The sequence below is a fragment of the Clarias gariepinus genome, chromosome 7 (genome assembly GCF_024256425.1).
Source record: "Clarias gariepinus isolate MV-2021 ecotype Netherlands chromosome 7, CGAR_prim_01v2, whole genome shotgun sequence".
In the NCBI taxonomy this organism is placed as follows: domain Eukaryota; kingdom Metazoa; phylum Chordata; class Actinopteri; order Siluriformes; family Clariidae; genus Clarias; species Clarias gariepinus.
The window spans coordinates 5,358,984-5,375,650 of record NC_071106.1 but is presented as its reverse complement, the minus strand read 5'-3'; positions in this window follow the sequence as shown (position 1 = coordinate 5,375,650).

Sequence of the window (16,667 nt, the reverse complement as noted above, 5' to 3'; positions counted from 1 at the left end):
TAAAAAAAAACATAAAAGTAAGATAGAAGGCAATCAAGAGAAAAAATGAGAAAAAGATTTTTGAAAATGAATTCTTGCTATGTGCACTTATTTAATAAAGAAAAAGAATTATTTAAAATTATTAAAAAGAAAATTAATATTTTATATATTCATTTATATAACACTTTGGGTCTAAAATGCATTAAAAATCGTTAAACATTATACATCAAAAATTGTAAAACCAAATGAAACCGTAACACGTCAGATATATTTGACTTCTTAGAATTATCCGCAGGAATGTGTTGTAGAAGGGAAAAAAGACAGTTTTTATCACAGGACTAAACAATGCAAAATAAAACTAACTCAGTGTGTGGGTTTTTATTTGGTTCTCATATAAAAATGTTTTTAAAGCAAATAGTCATTACGCAGTTAAGCTTAGAAGCTTTAGAAGCTATATGAGGTCTTAATTCAGAAGAAAGAAAAAAAAGACATGTTGTACATCTGTCCCCATCAGCCGTGACGGCCTGGGAGGAGCAGAACTTCATGGAGTAATAACGACTTTAAGCACTATCTCATCTAAGAAAACCACAAAGAAAATTCACCCTTAACTCACATTTCCTGCTCTAATCCTCCGATATGGTTTCCTTAAACCCCCACGTTCAGCGACTGACATGTGGATCAGATCATCATGGCCGCTCACAGCGTCAACAGTAAACACAAGCACCAGTTCTTTTCTTTAAATATAGATAAACATGTTCTGCTTTATATACAAGTATTAGTTATAACTTATTTACAGCACAAACATATTAACTTCTTAAAGCTGTAACTCTGACTATATTGGTTTTTCAGGTGGTAAACATGCATCCGTTAGCTGGCTAGCTGGCTAACAATGCTAACATAAGTAAAAAACAAGCATGGATGCGTGTGGTTTTTCTTTCTTTGTAGCTCGATTGAAAATCAGAGGTTGCGGAGGTACACAAACTCAAAGGTAGAAGTTTTTGCCTAAAATTTACTCCACTACAAGTATAAGTACAATTTACTCAAGTTGAAGTACAAAAAAAGTTAAAGAGATTCTCCAAGTGCTCCAAAGTTATACAGTTTTTTCCCCAAAATTTTAAATGTTTTTGTTCTTTTTTCCTAGAATGCAAGTATAAATGAATAATAAATAAATAAATAAATAAATGTACCAACAGGACATCTGCTTCAGTTCAGATGTTTTACACGATCATAAAACCTTGTAGCATTACAAAAGATACAATGTTTCAAGCCAATTTACTTACAATCTTTAACACAAGTTATATTAATTGTTCGATTGTTTGGATTAGACATGGTTGGATAAACTGTATACGTTTTTGGGCAAAGGACATTACAGCTTGAATGTTTAATAACTTTAGCATTGGTGAGTTTTATGGATGAAGACGACACCACCCTACAGGACCGTGGCCCAGCTAACCTTCAATCACTTTGGTGTGATTACAATCAGGGCTTTCATAAGAACCTGTCAGTCATTTCTGTAAACTAGGTCATAGGTCATGCTATTAAACACTGCGATTATGTTTCGATTAGATAATCAGTGCACTTATGTGTGATCGTCATCTTAAAAGTAACAAGTATCTGTTTAAAATGTAGGGAGTAAAAGTACGGGTTTTTCATAAACAAATGTAGCGGGTAGAAGTAAAAAGTAGCACGTACGGAAAATACTCAAGTACCGAATCAAAGTATTTTTACTTACGTGTTTCTTGACTTATTGAAGTCAAGTGCGAAATGAAAGTCAGTTCACAAGATAAAAAAACTTTCATGCTGATACTGCGAGAAAAAAAAAAAAAAAAAAATTCACCAACCTGAAATAATGTCATCACATAAGCTATAAATTTAGGTTGGGTTACACCCTGCTGATTGAAGAGTCTTCAGTAAGAGAAAATGATAACAAACGCTATAAAAGTGAGTCATGGTGCAACCTTGCACGACTCAGTGCAAGGTGAAATCTAACCTAATTAAAGACAGTGTGGGGAACGGTGCGAAGCTCTTACTGTGCACGGCAACACCGATAAAAGCGATGACTTAACCAGCACTCCTAAAACTTAATGTGTTTATGATCTCACTGTCAAATGGGACATGGCAATTTCAGCTGGCTCCTCGCTCCTGTGTGTGTGTGTGTGTGTGTGGACAAGAATGGATTAAATGGATGTAATGGAACAGGCTTGTTCACAGGTTCTTTATTTAAATGCAGCATAGTGCATACAGAAGCTGTTTATCAGCATCAGTATAGTACAGTATAGTATAATAATTAGTATAGTATGGCACAGTAAGGTATAGTATAACATAGTATAGCATAAATGTCAGCAAGTATAGTATATTATAATATAGCATAGCAGAGCATAGTATACTATACTAGGAAGGAAAACCAGATGTTAGGGAGGGGAAAAATTTAATATTACAGATGTGACATGTCTGATGGTCATTGAGCTGAGTATATTAGACCAGAGCAGAGTGTAGTACAATATAGTATAATACATAGTATAGTATAGTATAGTATAGTATAGTATAGTATAGTATAGTATAGTATAGTATAGTATGGCACAGTAAGTATAGTATAACATATTATAGCATAAATGTCAGCAAGTATAGTATACTATAATATAGTATAGCATAGCATAGCATAGTATACTATACTAGGAAGAACAACCAGATGTTAGGGAGGGGAAATATTTAGTATTACAGATGTGACATGTCTGATGGTCATTGAGCTGAGTATATTAGACCAGAGCAGAGTGTAGTACAATATAGTATAGTATAGTATAGTATAGTATAGTATAGTATAGTATAGTATAATCTGGCATAGTAAGGTATAGTATACCATAGCATAGCATACTATAAATGTCAACAAGTATAGTATAGCAGAGCATAGCATGGCATACTGTACTATACTGTAAAGAGAACCAGACGTTAGGGAGGGTAACAATTTAGTATTACAGATGTGACATGTCTAAAGGTCATTTAGCTGAGTATAGTAGAGCTGAGCATAGTACAGTACAGTATAGTATGAACAAGGTATAGTGCAGTGTAATGTGGCACAGTTAGGTATATTATAACATAGTAGCATAAATGTGTTACTAGTACAGTATAGTATAGTATTGTATAGCATAGCATGGTGTAGTATAGTATAGCATGGTCTATTACTCTTTAATGAACAATGAGAAAAATTAGTTAAAAATCAGACTGAGTAATCTGATTGGACGAGGATTATTCCACGAGCGGTGATATAGAATATAACAGCTTCGGGACATTTAACTATACGTATCACTCCGCACCACAGATGTTCTAAAAGATGTTACTTAAACTAACTGTGGGTCTCAGCGTGGGTGAGAGTGGGTCTGTACGGTCCGCAGTACTACGAAGAGAGCAGCTGCCTGACAAAACCCACATTCACAACCAGTCACAGAAGCACTTTCAGTGAGAACACACACCTGAAAACATTACGTCATCCTAAATAACAACCGTTTCTAAGTCGTTCTGAATCACCCCTGTACCGTCCATTTTGTTCTGTTCTTGGTTAGCGTAAGCGACAAATGAGTCTAATGAGTTTTTAACACAAGACTGAATCCCAAATCCCTCTCTAACCCCTGATCAATGGCACTACGTGGTGTGTGAAACAAGGGATTGTACGCGCTACAGTACATAGAGCACTAGCTTTCCATTAAATGTTATTTGGGATTCGACCCGGAACCTGGAAATTAACTGAGCTGTATTTCTAAAGCGTAATAAAAAAAAAAATCAAGTCAATCTTGTACATTTAAAGTCTATAAGAATCGATCCAGAATAATCTAAAGCATTAAAGAAGGAAAACCTTGAAATCTGTCAATATGAGACTCTGCAGTGATTTAAACTGTTAGATATTTCTTTGAGTCTGGCTCCAGACTTATGGACTAGTCTGCCTAGTCGTTAAGCTTCACTCAGCTACGGATAACCTACAAACAAAAAAATCCATATACTTCGCTTTCAGCAACATAGCCTTCAACATACAAAATCCATCTTCTTTTTTAAAAAAAAAAAAAAGGAAAGAGAAAACATTCTCCACATCAAACCCTCCACATGTCCATTCACAGCTTTTGAAGCAGGCCTATAGCACGAAAAGAAAAAAAAAGTCATTCCCTCCCCTAGGAAGCTGTCCCCCGTCTGAGCACGCTCAGTAGTCCCGGCGGAATTCAAGGTTGCATGATTGGTCCCTTGGTCCTTACTTCCTGAGCAGAGGGAGCAGGGTGGTGCTGGGATACGGTGTGTACCCACGGATGGGGGCGGGGTGGCGCTGGAGTGCCCGTCTCGAGTGTACGTGCTGCTCGGCGTGAAGCTCTAAGTGGAGGTGGGGACACGGGGGGAACAGGATACTGAGCCGCACAGGAATGCGGCATTATTCCATGGATAGAAAGTCACAGCTCAGCTATTACACACACACACACACACACACACACACACACACAGAGAAAGTAAGTAAAGAGAGAGAGAGAGAGAGAGAGAGAGATTACAGGCTAAAAGGATTACAGTTAAATGCCTTTACTCTTATTTTCAGAAGTATTATGAAACACTAGCTGAACTTAGCAGCGACTTAAATGCTGATGCTAGTTCCCTAGATAGAGTTCCCTAGAACTGTCCACACTTCCTTTTTTTGAAAAAAAATTTTTTTTCTTGTTTTTATTGTTTTCAGCAGGCTCAGATTTCTGTTCTTGGCTTCTGCGTGTCGTAGCCCATCTGCCCTGAGCTACGATGCGTTTCGAGATGCTTCACAGAGCGGTTATATGAGCTCAGCAATTTCTGAAACACTCCCACAATCTCACACAGTCGTAGCCAACGGATTCACATTGTTCCCAATTTAGTTCTTTGATGTGAAGCTGACGTGTACCTGCATGACTTCATCGCTGACACCTGATTGGCTGATCGGATAATTGAATACGTGTACAGGTACAGGTGAGTGTTCTGTATCTCGCTGCTCGACCTGCTGCTTACCATAAGCACACATCTCTGTGGTTAATTCAGCTCGGAATAGCTGAGTTTTCTCAAAAGTATTAGCCCCCAACCCAAAAAAACTAAACAAAAACATACACATACATTATCATGCATTCATGCTTATCTTTGAGATTCTAAGGTTTTAAACATGTCTCTCAGGCTACAGTTTGGCGAGTTACATCACAGCGCCGTGTTATCTCTAGAAGCATCGAGGCGCTCAGTCTAAACACGCTGGTGAAGTCATTCGGAAGCCGCGGTTTCTGCGTTACGACGGCACATTTATCATCGACGAGAGGCTCAGGCAGGATCAGCAAATCTGTCAGTAAAAGCTCGACTGCTAATACTGTTTAAAAAAAAATCTGGTGAAGATATGGTGATCTTACAGTAAGCTTCAGTCTAACACACACACATACACACAAAATGAAACAACTGCTCTGAGTGCTGATTGTACCCTGATGTCACTCTCAAAAACAACCCTCCACTCCTCGGGTAATAAAGAAAGAAAGGAAGAGAAAAAAAAAAAAAAACAATGCTACATGGGCTTAAAATCCAGCTCCAGATCCCTGCCATTAATCATTTATTGTAACCATCTGGAATTCCCCAAAGACGTCTGGATGTGTTTTAATTTCACTTTATTATGGGACCGAAACACGTATCCGAAGCGATCCAACCGGAGCAGTCCATCCAAACATCCAGAGAGCTCGGACAACTTTCTGCCAAAGGGTTTATAGAAATCTATTTTTATTACTTATGATGTGTTTCATAAAGGAGTCAGTACTCAAGATAGAGTTCCCTAAAACTGACTGAAAGCCTCCACTCTGAAACACTTTACGTTTGTACTGGTGTGATTCTGTTGCTGATTTGTTTTTGGGTGCTTTGGAGTATTTTTATTACACTTTAAATGTTCTAAAGGATTTAAGGGGTAAAGTGCTTCTGCTTCATAAAAAAAAATAAACAAAATAAAAAAAGTGGGAGGTGGTGGCTCAGTGTGTTAAGTCTCCGAGTTACTGGTCTGAAAGTTGGGCCCTTGAGCAAGGCCCTTAACCCTGTCTGCGCCAGGAGGGAGGTGGGATTGGCTTTGTGTATAACGGCTGACCCTGCGCTCTGACCTCAGCCTGCTAACAAGAAGCTGGGACATGCAAAGAATAAAGATTTTTACTCTGCAATAATGATGCATGATAAATAAAGCCTGAACTTTAGCTAGAGAGGATTCTGAGAGCTAAAACCAAAACCGCGGCTGTAGGAAAAAAAGGGGTTGAACTGCATTAAGGATAATTGTTAAGCAGGTTCAGGAAAGACATTTCAATGATTCAATGATTAAAAATATTTAGGTACTTCTGCAAGTTTTAAGGCTAAACGCTAAAGATTTTCTTTGCTAGCGTGTTCATGACTAAAGTAAATTACTTTACGCTCACGTGTCAGGATTCAAGAGGATTTAGAACAGGTCTAAGTGATGGATGAACAATAATGATCGAATGGTGATGTAATGTTAGCTACACTTCATTTTAGCATGAATCATTTAGCTGTCTTGGTTTATAAAAAAAAAACTAAGTTGTTTGTTTGGCCAACCGAACTGACTCAGTGAGTCCTGAGACTCATTCTTCTCACGCTCAGTGTTTGAATCAGCGAATCGGTTAGAGTTGGAGATTTCCAGATGTCGAGTGTGTTTTATTTATGAACTCGAAGTACAAAGAGCTGTGATTTTGAAAAAATCTAAACAATAGGCTCGAATGATTCCTTAAACCAATCCTAAACGCTGCACGTTCGTTCCGATGTTCCTTGGGCTTCCCACTCGCACCTTTATTTTATTTCCTGCCTTTAATCTGCAGTTAGCTTTCATGTAATATTTGTAAGACGCGTATAGACGGATCATGAAGAGAAATAACGCTTAAAAGGAAGTAGCAGAGATTGTTGGGACCTAGCTAGTGGAAGAAAGCTAGTGGAAGTGATGTATGCGAGTTGTATTATTATTCCTTACCTGAAGGTGGTGCTCTCCTTGTTAAGATATGCTGGTATACCCGGTAAGAGGAGTATAGAATAAGAGAGTAAAAAGTGAGCAGTTGTTTGCAACCTGGTCTCCGTGTGTCTTTGTATTAAAAGTTATCCACCAAACATCACAGTGGAAAGCCAAGCACTCATAATAGAATCAATTTTCATACTGAGTAGCATGTTATTATTATTATTTTTTTACTTATTTAAATGTGAAATTTGGGAGTTAGCTACTGATGCTTCTCATCAGAACCAAAATGGTGGACATGCCAGAGGTGTAACTGGATAGGATCGGATCAGATTGGATTGGATCGGATAGCATAGAATAGGATAGGGTCAGATTGGATTTAGTTGGATCGCATCAGATCTCGGATGGGATAGGATCAGATTGGATTGGCTCGGATTGGATCAGATAGGATGGGATAGAATTGGATAGGGTCGGAACAGATTGGATTGGCTCGGATCGGATCAGATAGGATAGGATAAAATTGGATAGGGTCGGATCAGATAGGATGAGATCAGATTGGATCGGATCGGATTGGATTGGATCAGATAGGATAGAATAGGATTGGATAGGGTGGGATCAGATATAATAGGATCAAATTGGATTGGATCGGATAGGATAGGATCAGATTGAATTGGATTGGCTCGGATTGGATCAGATAGATAGGATAGGATAGAATTGGATAGGGTCGGATCAGATTGGATTGGATCGAATAGCATAGAATAGGATAGGGTCGAATTGGATTGGCTTGCAATAGATTGGATAAGATAGAATTGGATAGGGGCTGGATAGAATCGGATAGGAAAGAATCGGATAGGATTGGATATGATCTAATAGGATAGAATGATACGTGCAGACAGTGAAGTGTGTGGGCAAATCACACACCCGAACAAATCTGAATGAATCATATAACTTAAATGACTCGAGTCAGGAAAATGCTTCAAGATTTATTTAATCAGTAGACCAAAGCCTTAACTACTGAATCACAATGAGTATGCGTGTGTGTGTGTGTGTGTGTGTGTGTGTGAATATTAAATTAAACTGAACTAATAAGAACATAATTGACAATAAATAGTGCATCCAAGCTTATTTTTCAGCTCAGTTTTGTTCCTGATCGTTGCTCACATCCTCTGTGGTTAAGATGTTAAGTAACAGAGTTCACCAGGAACTCGATCCTGTGAGCTGTTCATCATTCAGAAGTGTGTGAGCTCGAGCAGACGACTTGCCCAGTCAGCCATCAAAGCCTAATAAGTACGTGCTAACCATGACTCAAGCGCTCGACAGCCAACTACCTCATCGTGTTTCCAAAATATTCATCAAGTTTCTTTCCCCCGAGGAGACACTTGGGAGATGTGCTGGATAATGAGAAACCAGAACTGTCATCATCTTCCTCCTCCTGCTTCTCCTCCTCCTTTCCTCTTTCTCGTTAATCTGCCTACTTGCTACATCTGTTCTGGCTTTATAAATAACCACACGACCCTTTGGCCGGGGAGGCGGTAATGAGGTCAGTGAAGTAAAAAAAAAGGACAAAGCTCATCCCACGTCAGCAGTGAGACAGCTCGAGCAAACTAGCGCAGCCGAGCCAGCGGATCTCTTCACAGTTCCCCTGCGTCGACAAAAAATCCTTGAAGACCTTGAGGTGCTCCCCCACTTCTGACTGCAGACTCGCTTGGTTCGAACCAAAGGAAATAAAACCTGCTTTTAACAAACATGTTACTTCCATACAAGCAGGACAATTAACCCATAGCTCAGGTTTATGACTTTTAGGTCTTTTCAGACAAGAACTGTATAAATTCCTGCTGAGGAACGGTTGAATCCTGAATTAATCAGCATCATGAAACGAGCTTGAGGAAATAAGGATTTATTTGTCCATTAGCATTAAAATTGTGCCATTTGTGGTTTATAATCGAACATCATGGTGATGTCACTGAAGGCGTTTTGTTTTTGCACGACTGCACCACTTGCGCGTTACAGGAACTCAGTTGGGAGTACAGTCCTGATCCCGCTCAAAGCCATTTCCACATGCTTGGGCTATTAAAGGAGTTCCTGGGAGGCCGGTGTCCCAGACCTGAAGTAAGCAGTGCGATCATGGCTCCGGTGTACTGAGAAAACTTTAGTGAAAGCACTAGTGAAACACTGGGATAAGTGCATTAGTGTATCAGGAGATTATAAAAAGAAATAAAGGGATTTTTTACTCTTAGATCCGTGTTTTGTTATTCTGCACAATCAAAAGTCCTGGTTCGACTTGAAAGCCCCCTGAGCTCAAGTGTAGACCTGTTCAGACTCTCTAGGCCTTGAAAGTGGCGCAGCGAGAAAGTGCTAACCCTATAATTCGGATATGGCTAGTTCAAATCCCGGGTGATGCTGTAGCCTCTCGCAGCCGAGAGCATGGAGAGAGCTGATTGGCCGAGCTCTCTCAGCAGGGTGGGATGGGAGGGACTTAGCGCTCTCACATCTTTACGGCTCTACAGCCAATCACGGGTGCCTGTTAGCTCAAGCATGCAGAAGGAGTGGATAGCGCTGTCCTCCGAGTGTGTTACACCACCCCCAACTGGTGTGTGAGCAAGCAGTTAGAAAAAATGTGGTCGGCTGGGGTCACATGCTTCTGAAAAAACATATGCTAGTCTTCGTCCCTCCCTGACTGAGTAATAGCCTTAATGTGGGACACCCCTAGTGATGGGTGGAAATTGGATACGACTAAGTTAGGGAGAAAATCGAAGAAAAAATGGCATTCAGGCACAGTTTATTTAGAGCAACAGACACTAAAACGGTGTGTTCGGAAGAGGAGTGAGCAAAGACAGAAAAGGCGAGGATGCAGGGTTTGAGTGGTATTCGAGCTGGAACTGTAACAGGGACATATTGAACATTGACTCTCACCCATAAACAAAACAAAAGAGCACACTGAGAAACAGGCGGAGACAGGTCCGCTGTCGTAAGGAGCGTTACGGGAGGTCGTTTACACCTGCAGCCATTAGGCTCTTTAATGAGTCCCTGCAGAACGGAGATTTCCCTTGGGATTAATAAAGATTTTTCTTAACTGAGCTTTTATGATCTTTAAGACTTATATTAGTTTAAAACTGAATAATATTTGAAAGACGATAAAGAAAGATAAAGAAAAACGAGAATGATGTTGAATGGAGAAAAAAAGCATGCGGCAACGAAGTGAAAATCTGACTCATTGAGAAACTTTGTGATTACATCCAGATTTCAGACACTTTCCAGATATTTGCATGATAGATCGACCTCCTCAGTGCAAGCGAGAGAAAGGGAGAGAGAGTGCAAATGAAAGCTCGACACTGTGACGTGAACGGACCGCAATGCTTTTAGTGCGAAATGGGCTTTTACGCTTATGAAAATATTATGTGAAATGTAATCCATGAACCTTACTAACCTGACAACCCTGGTTTGAAAATGGATTAGTGGGCCCGAACACAATGCCGGAGAGGGTTAGTACCTGTGTGTGTGTGCGTATACGAGGGGGAAATCATGTAGACCGCCGACCATTTATCTTATGCAAAGCTTGTCACGTTAAGTCAAATCCATGCTAGGTTTTTTTTTAATGATATTAAAAGTAGGAGCACCTGCCAAGCCTGCCACCATTTTGGTGCTTTATCATCCTTTGAATCATCTCCAGCACGCATGCTTTCTCCGTCTCCCATCTCATCCATCTGTTTTCCTCCTTAGATTCCTGGCAGTGCAAACCCAGGCACTTTCGTCCTGCTTTGTCCCACTTCACAAACCTTCTCTCTCCACCCTTTTCTCGGAAAAAAAAAAAAAAACCTAAATAATAATCCTCCTCTTCCCTTTTCAGCTGCAGGAGAGCATTCCTGTTGTCCTGCAGCAGCTCCGGGGTGGTCTGCTGGAGATAGGCGAGCATGGGCGCCACTGATAGCGATCTGGTTCGGGACGACGTGCTGAAGTGCAGCTGTAATGAGGAAGTAGCAAATTTGAAAAAAAAAAAACAAACAACATCAACAAAAAGGCACTTTTGATGAATGGGGAAAGAAAAGGGAGGAGGCCGAGGGATTATAAACAGATGAATCGTTTCTTGACTGGTTTGTAAGGGGATTTCGCTTCGAGGTGGAGCAGCTCCAAGACACCTACGGTTTTACGCATGCCACACCCGACTCCCACAGCCGAAATCTAAACACGCCGGCTGCCTGAGCAGATGAACGTTACGGTTAGGAGGGAGCTGCCACGTCTTTGTGTATGGAAAAGAAAATACAAATGCGTTTGACATTGCAAACATCCCCACGTCCAAATCAAGGTTCAAGAATTGAAGGATCTAATCTATGTAATAGACTTTAATCAGACACATTTGTCTGGAGTCGAATACTCCACGTGTTGACAGAACACGTCATCTCTATATAAGAGGAACTACGAGTTCAAAGCTGATTTAGTCTAATGTCTTCGGTAATAGACTGGTGGTTCATGATTAGTGCCAGGGGACGATCAAGGACGCGGCGGTGCACGGAGGTAGTGTTTCTCCCTCGCGGCTCCCGAGTCCTCCGTTTGACCCTGCTCTCAGGTGACTGGCCATGTTGAGTGTTTCCTGGCAATCTCATCCCGGGTGTAATTCCTGCCTCGCACCAAGTGTGCCGATCCCAGTGACTGACTCATTAAACGTCACAAATCTAACAGGGACAGAGCGTTTAATATTATGGGATGCACTGGTTTTCACCATATACTATTTATACTGTAATTGGGTTTTGATCTTGCGCTATTCCACATGTTTATTTCATGGTTAACACTTTGAATGGTTCTCGCAGCCCCACGCCACACCGACCCGGAAGACAACAGCGGAAGTGGACTGCTTTGGGTAAAGATATGAAATATGGAGTGGATTATCTCTTTAGTAACAGAGCTACTATTACTTTCCGTAACTGCACGTTACTAATATACCTAGTATTATACACAAAGCTGTTTAACTTTTCTACAGAAAAAAAAGAAATAAACTGAACGGGGAGACATTCGTACTGCCTGTCGTGCACTGTAACCATGACAACGCTGTTCTATTGGTATATTATATTTAATTATTATGTTTAATTATTTTAGCCATATTTTGTATGTTTTTATGTGTTGTTCACTAACAATATTATCTTTTTTTACCCAGAAGCTGCCGCCAGGTTTCTTCACTAGCTCCGCCCACTGAGTGGTGGACCTGCAACCTCTCTCATTCACTCATCATCTATACCGCTTTATCCTGTATTCCCTGGACAGGGTGCCAATGCATCGCACGGCACACACACATACACCCCCACACGCTACAGACAGTTTAGAGATGCCAATTAACCCAATCTGTATGTCTTTGGGGTGTCGGAGGAAACCGGAGTACCCGGAGGAAACCCACCAAGAGTTCTCATTGGATAAAAAATTAAAAAGGTGACTGACGTGAAGCCTTCAATCTTGAGAAGCATATTGTTAAATTTTGTGTATTTGTGTAGTTATAAACAAATGGCGTACGCTTTTATGTCTATATTTTATAGTTTAAACTTTTTTATTATCCTGTTTAAGGCGGCGCGGTGGTGTAGTGGTTAGTGCGGTCACCTTGCACCTCCAGGGTCCGGGGTCCTGTTCTCCACCCCTGAATGTTTTTGAAACAGACCTACATGGCCCTCTGGACGTTTGCTACAGTTTGCATTTCGATTTAAATAGAGCTATTCATGACGTATCCAGGTCAGTGTGTAAATATTATCTCTATACGAATATAGACCTAGCGCATGCAAATCTCATTAGTGAATTTGAATTTTGATTCTGAGCCCAAAGTTACATACGCGAAGAAGACGCTAAAGTTTAAACGGAGGAATGCACCGCCAAACGGCGCTTTACATTTCCATTTGAATCAGGTCAAGACCAGGTGCTTTTAACATTTTAACATTCAGGTAAAAGGAGAAAGGAGAAACTCTGTGATTATGTACACAACCGGTCTGAAATGAAGCCAGTGTAAGGTGAGATCTTTTCGATTGTGGATTGTTGTTGATGTGAAGAAATAAGTACTGTAAGCAGTATTTGTGTACATGTAAACCCTTTTGTGAGATAAATGCAGCTTTAGACAACAGACTAAAGTGCATTATATCCCTTTATTTAAGATAAATAGACACCTGCTATGTGGAGTTAACCCTAATGCGCGCTGAGGGAATTCGGATTGTGCCGAGTTATTACGGTTAGGAAGTCATTTTGACCTTTATCTCTACAGACAGACAGAATAGATAGATAGATAGATAGATAGATAGATAGACTAGACATAAGAATTACATAGATAGATAGATAGATAGATAGATAGATAGATAGATAGATAGATAGATAGAGCGATAGATAGATAGACTAGACATAAGAATTAGATAGATAGATAGATAGATAGATAGATAGATAGATAGACTAGACATAAGAATTACATAGATAGATAGATAGATAGATAGATAGAGCGATTAGATAAATAGAGCGATAGATAGATAGACTAGACATAAGAATTAGATAGATAGATAGATAGATAGATAGATAGACAAGACATAAGAATTAGATAGGCAGATATACAGACAGATGGACAGACAGACAGATAGATAGATAGATAGATAGATAGATAGATAGATAGATAGATAGATAGATAGATAGAGCGACAGGCAGACAGACAGATAAATAGATAGACTAGACATAAGAATTAGATAGACAGACATAGATAGATAGATAGATAGATAGATAGATAGATAGATAGATAGATAGATAGATAGATAGATAGAGCGACAGGCAGACAGACAAATAGACTAGACATAAGAATTAGATAGACAGACAGATAGATAGACAGACAGACAGACAGATAGATAGATAGATAGATAGATAGATAGAGCGACAGCAGACAGATAGACAGACAGACAGATAGATAGATAGATAGATAGAACGACAGGCAGACAGACAGATAGATAGACTAGACATAAGAATTAGATAGACAGACAGATAGATAGACAGACAGACAGATAGATAGACTAGACATAAGAATTAGATAGACAGACAGATAGATAGATAGATAGATAGATAGATAGATAGAACGACAGGCAGACAGACAGATAGACTAGACATAAGAATTAGATAGACAGACAGACAGACAGACAGATAGATAGATAGATAGATAGATAGATAGATAGAGCGACAGGCAGACAGACAGATAGACTAGACATAAGAATTAGATAGACAGACAGATAGATAGACAGACAGATAAATAGATAGACTAGACATAAGAATTAGATAGACAGACAGATAGACAGATAGATAGATAGATAGATAGATAGATAGATAGATAGATAGATAGATAGATAGATAAATAGATAGATAGATAGATAGACAATATATAGATAGATAGATAGATAGATAGATAGAACGACAGGCAGACAGACAGATAGATAGACTAGACATAAGAATTAGATAGACAGACAGATAGACAGACAGACAGACAGACAGACAGATAGATAGATAGATAGATAGATAGAACGACAGGCAGACAGACAGATAGATAGACAGACAGACAGACAGACAGATAGATAGATAGATAGATAGATAGATAGATAGACAGAGCAGTGGTGCTGTGTATGATGCGTGCGTGCAGTCATATGTGTAATGTGTACTTGTATGAGTGTGCGTGCGTGAGGGTGCGTGTGCGTGTGTGCTCGCGCTTCTCCTCGCGCCGCTGTGCAGCATTAATAGTCAGAGCTGTCACGACATCCACGTCTCCCACGTGCGTGCAAGCGCGGCGCTGCCGTGAGACGAGAAGAGTCGCCTGTGCGTTTCTCATGCAAATAATCCACCCCTCTTAACTGCCCCGGAGCGCGCACGCACGCACGCGCGCGCACACACTGAATGAGGAAGTCGTCGAGATGAGATGTCGGTTGGGAATCTAGAGTCATGTCCTATTAATAAAGCGCGCTGCTGCACGCGCTGTGTTTTGACGGTGACGTCACGCTTCCACACTTCCTGCTGCAGCTGTGCGGTTTAGACACGCTGTCCTGTCTCTCGTTCTGTACACTTATTCATCTTGTGTGCGTGTTGAGGATATGTTGCTGCCAGTAATGTCAGGTGCAGGGTGTGTGTGTGTGCGTGTGTATATGCGTGCGTGTGTGTGTGTTGGGATGAGATAAGGGAGCTGTAAATGTAGGCCTGGTCACGCCACAGCTCAGGCAGGAAACAGGGGGAAGACCAAAGGCTGAAGTGTGACTGAGTTCACTCATTAAAGGAGAAATCCATTCAATGACTGGATGCTTATCATGTGTCCTAAATTACCCATAATGCCTTTCAGCTGATGCACAATGATGCACTTAAATTTCACCCTCATGTCTCTCACATCTATATAAATATATAAAGAAAGGCTGTGACTGTACACTGGTCAGAACCCACTCTTTTCTCCTGATCAACGAGAACCCGAAACCAGTCTCAGAAAATGTTCCCTGTCTGTCTGACTGTATATCTGTATGTATGTCTACATGCATGTGTCTGTCTATCCGTATCTGTCTGTCTGTGTATGTGTCTGTCTGTCTGTATGTATCTATGTATGTCTGTACTGTAAGTGTTTGTCTGTACATATGTATGTGTCCATATGTATCTGTCTGTCTGTATATCTATATGTATGTTTCTGTCTGTGCATATGTATGTATGTATGTCTATATGTTTCTGTCTGTCTGTATGTATGTATATCTGTATGTGTCTGTCTGTATGTATGTACTGTATGTCTCTATGTATGTGTCGGTCTGTATGTATGTGTATCTATATGTATGTGTCTGTTTGTCTGTATGTATGTATGTATGTATGTATGTATGTATGTATGTATGTATGTGTGTATGTATATCTACTTTAAATGTATCTGTCTGTCTGTATGTATGTGTTGGTCTGTATGTATATATAGACTGTATGTACTGCATGTATGTCTATATACTGTATGTATATGCATGTCTGTATGTATGTGTATGTCTAAATGTAGTGTATGCACACTATATTGCCAAAAGTATTTGCTCGCCTGCCTTCACATGCTTATGAACTTGAGTTACATACAATTTTTAATCCACAGGGTTTAATATGATGTCGGCCCACCAATCACTATAACAGCTTCAACTCTTCTATGAAGGCTTTTCGCAAGGGTTAGAAGTGTGATTATGAGAATTTCTGATCATACCTCCAGAAGTTCCTTTGTGAGGTCAGACACTGTTGGATAAGAAGGCCCGGCTCACAGTCTCCACTCTAATTCATCACAAGGGTTTTCTATGGGGTGTAGGCCAGTCAAGTTCTTCCACATCAAACTCGCTGATCCATGTCTTTATGGACCTTGCTTTGTGCACTGGTGCGCAGTCATGTTGGAACTGCGGTGGAGTTGTCTTTCGGGAGTTGGGCTCGGCCCTTTACTTCCAGTGAGAGGAACTTTTAATGCATTTTGGACAATTTCATGCTTCCAACGTTATGGGAACAATTTCTGTTTCAACATGACTGCACAACCCGATTAACGTCTCATGGAATAACCTACAAATTTAGCACTGTCCATTGAAGTAGCACCACACTCACTAAACACAGCAGTATTACCGCTTAAAACATTCAGTATTAACACATTATTGTTCTTGAGGGTGGAGTTCTCCTTTAACACCCAAACACACACACACACCAACTCTCATTAACGCTTTACAGTCTCAGGAATAGAATCTCATTTCAGCACAGCTGCAGC